The sequence below is a fragment of the Ornithodoros turicata genome, chromosome 4 (genome assembly GCF_037126465.1).
Source record: "Ornithodoros turicata isolate Travis chromosome 4, ASM3712646v1, whole genome shotgun sequence".
Lineage (NCBI taxonomy): Eukaryota > Metazoa > Arthropoda > Arachnida > Ixodida > Argasidae > Ornithodoros > Ornithodoros turicata.
The window spans coordinates 34,325,399-34,331,622 of NC_088204.1; the positions used below are offsets into that span (position 1 = coordinate 34,325,399).

The 6,224-nt window shown below is 45.2% G+C and overlaps 1 protein-coding gene across 1 annotated transcript in view; it reads right to left on the reverse strand.

Annotated features, from left to right (window-relative positions):
• LOC135391419 (uncharacterized) overlaps nt 1-4,809 on the reverse strand; it is a 30,628-nt gene extending 25,819 nt beyond the window's left edge. The window contains exon 1 of the mRNA XM_064621675.1: nt 4,317-4,809. The gene's annotated coding sequence lies outside the window, so the exon portion shown is untranslated. The remainder of the gene's footprint in view (nt 1-4,316) is intronic.
• Between the last annotated feature and the right edge of the window lie 1,415 nt (nt 4,810-6,224).

Below are 6,224 nucleotides of genomic sequence, written 5' to 3' on the forward strand. Positions count from 1 at the left end.
TCGTTTTAATTTCATCCGCCCAAACCCTTCTCTCTGGTTACGTTCCTCTTAAGAGGAAACACACTCAACTAAACAGTCACCCAAGGAGGCTGTGTAACGGCTTTTCTCTTAGTAATGCCGCGCAACGCGACCCTTGTTTGAGAGCAGCGATGTTGAATACATTTACGTATCCGCGAGACCAAGCGCGTGCGAAGTGGCGCCTCTTTTGTGGACAGGACACGAAGAAAAAACACGGAGCCGTCGAGCGCGTTTGTGAGTGAAGGTGTTCCTCGATTTGCGTCGCACTCTTGCGGTGTTGCTTGCTGGCTGGGAAGCAGACATTCGGATGGGACGCAATCGCACCAATCCAGCAAGAAAGTACTTTACGTATGACATTACGACAAACAAGTCCGTCTGTATCATGCGCTTCAAGAAAGGAGAGAGCCTATTTGTACAGACAGTCACCTACAGGAACCAGGAGCTACCAATTTCTCAACTGCCTATTGATATTGAATACCATGTATGCGGAATAAACGGGTTTACATTTTGCAACATCGATTTTTTTTCTGAGAATGAATATGCACACCAGAAACGGAACTGGTTAAAATCGGTATGAACCGTTATTTTTTTTTTGCTCCGGAGCAGAACCGGTACCGGACCGTTTGTGATGGAACCGGATCGAAAACCGGAACCAAAAACCTTTCGGTTCGACACCCTGTTTTTAATGGTGGATTTTTAAGCGGTGATCTCTAAACGGACATAATAAGTTGTTTATTTTTCGTGATTTATTTTCAACCATGTATTTTTTTAAGCGGTTTATTCTTAATGGGGGATTTCGGGTACGCCCCTCCCTCGTTCCCCCGGTTCTCTCCATCGCTGCTCAGCTCTCCCTGGCAACGCTGCTATCCCTTGGAGCCTCCCATAGGAACCGCGCTATTCTCCATAGTATCATCTCATTCATCTCCAGCTCTATCCGGTTCTAACTCTGTTTAACCATCCTCTTGACCGCTCCTCATTAACCCTGGCAAATCTCCCTTGCGGAAAAGCGCCATCCCGCTTGAGAAGCAACAACAACAACGCAAACGCGCGTGCATTCGTCATTTCTGATTTTGGTCCAGAAATATCACGTGGCTCAACACTGCGTGGCGCCATCCATCGCGAGAAGATGACATGAGCGGGTTGGGTGATTCCGCCTTAAAACTCAGCGAAAATTGTGGTGCTTTACTGCTGGATGGACAAAGCGGGGTAATTAGTAAACGTTCATAATTTACTAATATGCAGCATTCGTGCACGAGACTGCACTTCTTCAGGTTACAAAAATGTAAACATGGTACAGGCACATATATACAGTTGAAGGGGGAGTTCTGGCATGAGAGGGTAACAGGTTGATGGAAAGGATGCAAACAACAGATAAAAATCACAAGAACATAAATACAAAAGCAGGGGTATCAGAAGCGAAACAACGCGAGCCCAAGGGCTTATACACAGGAAACGAGAACACTTGTTGGTGACGTTCGAGGAATTAAGGATAAAAAGGGGGGTTATGGCGACGGAATGAGGACACGGGTGCGGAGTACAAAGGTGACCAGTGGACCGTGAGAAAGTGAAGACGGAGGTGGTCTCAGGAGAGAGACAAACGAAGAAAAATGTGGAAGTTGGAGAGTAGTGTGTGTGTGTATATCATTATCTTCTTTTATTTGAAAAATTATATTTACGGGTTCAATAATTGTAGTGGGCCTGCGTGGATGTTCAAACCATGAGGCTTCAGAGACTGGAATTTTGCAATTAAAAAGGATTCGCGATTTTTGCGCTTCATGTCACTGTTATAACCCGATTCAAGGATAACGATTTTGAGGTCTGTACCTAAAGCGTGTCCAGGAAGGTTAAAATGTGTAGAAACGGGTGTAGGATGGTTATTAACAATATCGGATTTATGGCCGTAAAACCTTTCCCTCATGGTGTTCGAGGTTTCTCCAATATACTGAATACAACATTTCGTGCACATAATGAGCTAACATACGTTAAAAGAGTTGCAGTGCAATCCCTGTCGGATTTCGAAAATAAAAGAGTTTGAGGTGCTCCAGATAAATGTACATGGGCTAATGAAATGACATGTTTGGCAGCGTTTGTTACCACAAGGGGAACACCCAGGATTTGGTCGGGATAGACGGGATGAAACTAGTAAGTTACGAATGTTACGTGATCGACGGAATGTGATATTGGGGGGAGCAGGAAAATTATTTTAAGTTTTTCGTCGCTGTGAAGTATGTTGAGATGGCGGGTGAAGATGGACCCTGCGCCACTCAGTGCTTTGTTATAGGCGGTAACGAAGGATAAGGGGTTTTGTTGCTGCCGCGGTTCATGTGAAAGTAATTTATCCCGATCTAGAGATTTGCACGCGGAGAGAGCATTGTTTATAAGGTTGGGAGGGTAGTTTCGTTTTCTAAAATCGTTGGACATTTCTTCAGCGCATGCCTCAAAATCTTCTGGGTTAGAGCATATGCGTTTTAGACGTGTAAATTGACCAAAGGGGATGTTCCTCTTCTGAGTATTAGGATGGTAGCTGTTAAAATGAAGGTACTGGCGTTTGTCAGTGGGTTTCTTGTATAGATTCGTGACCAGCTTACCAGACTGTACAGAGACAGTCACGTCTAGAAAATTCACTGATGCATGGGAAAGATTACACGTGAACTTGATGGCCTGATGTACGGAGTTAAAATGCCCGAAAAACGCAATTAAGGATGGTTCATCACCCGACCATACGATGAAAATGTCGTCAATGTACCTTAAGAAGACTAAAGGTTTGATCGGGAAGGATGCTAATGTTTTTTCTTCGAATTGCCCCATGAAAAGATTCGCATAGTTGGGAGACACGCGTGACCCCATTGCTGCACCTTGAATTTGGACAAAATGTTTTTCGTTAAATATAAAGTTGTTGTACATGAGCACAAGCTCAAGGAGCGAGAGGACAGCTGATGTCTGGAGAAATTCAGACGGGAAAGATTCAAGAAAAACTTTCATCGCATCGAGACCCTCATCGTGTGGTATGTTTGTGTAAAGGGATGTAACATCCATAGTAGCCAAGATGACGTTGCTCAAATCGCTGTTCTGCTTATTAATCGAATCGACTTTGAGGAGAAAGTCATTGGTGTCTTTTACGTAAGAGGGCAGAAGCGGAGGAACATGTTTGATACAATGGTCTAAAAGGAGAGAAATGTTTTCGGTGGGTGTGTTTATTCCTGATATTATAGGCCTGCCGGGGTTATTTTCCTTGTGTACCTTAATCAATAGGTAAAATGAGCCTGGAGTAGCATTTTTGGGTCTAATGAACTCCGCAATGTTACGAGGAATAGAATCGTTAGCGATTAGCGCGCTGATCTTTTGGTTAATTGTGCGACAAAATAGTGGGGTGGGGTCAGAGTCAAGAGGCTTGTAGAACCTAGCATCACTGAGGTGCTCATTTGCTTTGCTGACGTAGTCTGAAGTATTCATCACGACAATTCCTCCGCCTTTATCAGCGGGCCTGATTATGATATCATCACGAGACTTGAGATTCCGTAGTGCTATCCTTTCTTGCTTAGATAAATTAAATGATCCCCGGTTGTCAAAAGTGTTAAGAAGGCCTTTGATGTCATTGGATACTGCCTTAATATAATTGTCGATCATAGGGCTAGTTTTTGATGGGTCAGGGGTCCAGACGGAAGGTTTCTTAAATGGCGTTACTTCAGTGCGTGCACTGCCGTGAAAAAATGTTTGCAAGTGCATTCGTCTACCTAAATTTTGGAGATCATTTAGAATTTCAAATTCATCAACACCATGGGGAGTGGGGACAAAGCTCAGTCCTTTGGATAAAACGCTGGTTTCAGCTTTCCCTAGCGTAACGCCTGATAGGTTAAAAACAACACTTAGTGGTGGACCTACAGAAGTCTGTGGGTGGTCTAATAAAACAGAACAAAGATTAAGGCTGGTGATGTCTGTAAGGTGGATATTATCACGACAAGCTTTCTTACACTTCGTGCGCTGTAATTGGGCGAGCTTATCGGAAGAAAAACGATTGAGTGTGAGCAATTCTTCTGGCGTTAGAGCGTGAGCTAGTTGACGGAGCTGGTTGTCTATGTCTTTGATTATGTAAGAACTTTCTGTTCGCAGAATTCTGATCAGTTCTATAGAAGCATGCGTTAATATGTTACGCCATCTCTTGGAACTACGCGGTGAGTGGAAATTGAATGTTGGGTGAACGTCAACCATTAAACCTTTGGGTACAACATTCTGTGCTATACAATCAGAGTAGAAATGGAAGTGAGAAACAAATCTAGTTTTTCTGTCTAATAACTTACGTGCCCTAAGGAACGTTGTAGAGTTTACATTGTCCGCACATAGTCAGTGAGAGCTCCTTGTGTTGTACCTCCGTGTCGCACGTCGTTGCTTCTTAGGCTGGCGTGTCCGGACCGAGGGAGTCGTGGCGGCGATAGGGGTGTCAGTCCGAACGGTGACGTCCGCGCTGCCAGGTGAACACGGTGAGCTTCTGTTTGGGGCTACTCCGGGCGTTTGGGGATGAGGGCTGTGCACAGGGTTGGCACAGGACGTGGACTGGGTAGCACAAAGATCACGGGGAGCATTTCGCCGGGTAGGTGACCGTGTAGACGAAGGTGGCAACTTAGGACGGTTCCCGATGGAGGGGGATTCTTCGAGGTGGAAGCCGCTGGAGCTGTTGAGGTTGCGGTGTGGGCTAGCTGAGTTTGGGCGGTTCTCCGTAGTCGTTGCACTGTTACCCTCTGGGGATGGTTGACTGGGGTTGGAGCTCCCATTTGGTGCAGCAGGGGCAGCAGACGGCTGACACTGACCACCGGCAACTTGACATCGCCTATTTTTTCTGCCTTCGTATCTAATATGCAGCATGAAAGACACGAACAAAGTCGGCCTGACTTTGTCTGTTATTTCTCGTTTGTATTCCTATACGACTTTGTCCGTGTCTTTTATGCTGCATATTAGCAGTGTTGTACACAGCTGCGCTACTAGTAGCACCGCTACCGTGTTCACTACTGTTTTCGGTAGCGGCGTAGCGATCACGCTACATTCTACATTGGTAATCGGAAAAAGTATTTCCGCTACAAATATGGGTGGAGGCCGACTCCTTCTCCGCTAACGCTGCCCCTACTTTTTATAATCTGAAAGACATGGAACACACAAAAAAGGCGACGAAGCAGAAATGTTTTCTTGTTACTCCTTTTAGTTACTTGTTAATTAGGCAGACTGATGTGATGATCAACCTGAATTTCGCTAACACTCATAACCTAAGAGCAGCCGTATAGGAATATAATTTGTGTTATTCCGTGCATATCTGAGAAACACAAACATACGGTATGGGCTGGGAAGCTAGTTTCCGTCATTAAACCATTTGCAAAATATGCATGAGCGTGTTGCTCGCACGTTTCAAACTGTGTTTTGCAGCTTTATTGTTCGGAGCTGATAAAGAAACTGTTGTGTCTTTTGGAACTGGAATATCGAAATCTATCGGAAACCCAACGAGATATCGCCATGGTCATTACACTCCAAATTAACCCGACTGTGCTTTTCAATTTCAGTTTATTCCCCTTAACGGATAGAGGAGGAGCAAAAAGGCAGCAAAAAGCCGAAAAGCTTTAAGGTGTTGTGCCGCATGAAAAGCATTGCTGGCAAGATCGAATTGCTTCAGCTTACACAGGTTGCCAAACTCGGTCTAGGTATATCCGCGTATAAAGGTGTGTATAAATAGTAATTGTTGTTATTAAATAATAATCGATTGCATTTCCTATACTTACTTGAGCGTAGGGTCCACGACGGAAATTCTGTCGCTACCCATCTTGCATGTCCCCACAAAATGGAGACCCGACGACGTTTGCTGCCTCGCCAGGCAGGCGAGATATTCATCACTGTACATGGCGAACATCTCGCACCCGGGAAAAGGAATGTCCCAGAGCCTTACACCATGACTCTTCATAGCGCGTGTAGTCAGGAGTCGCACCGCTAGCTTTGACGCTGCAATGTACGGAATTTACAGCATGCATCATGCGGAAGCAGTTACGCAGCACAGATAACGACTCTGCCACAAGAAAATTACTGGAAAACTATGTCGTGCAAGCATAAGGGTTACGGAGTTGTTTTTTCACCGGATTGGAATGGAATGGTCTCGGTGATCCCTGTTCGCGCACCACGATCACTCCGTTGTCGAAGCGTCACGAGTCCGGCTGCCGAGCTTAAAGGTC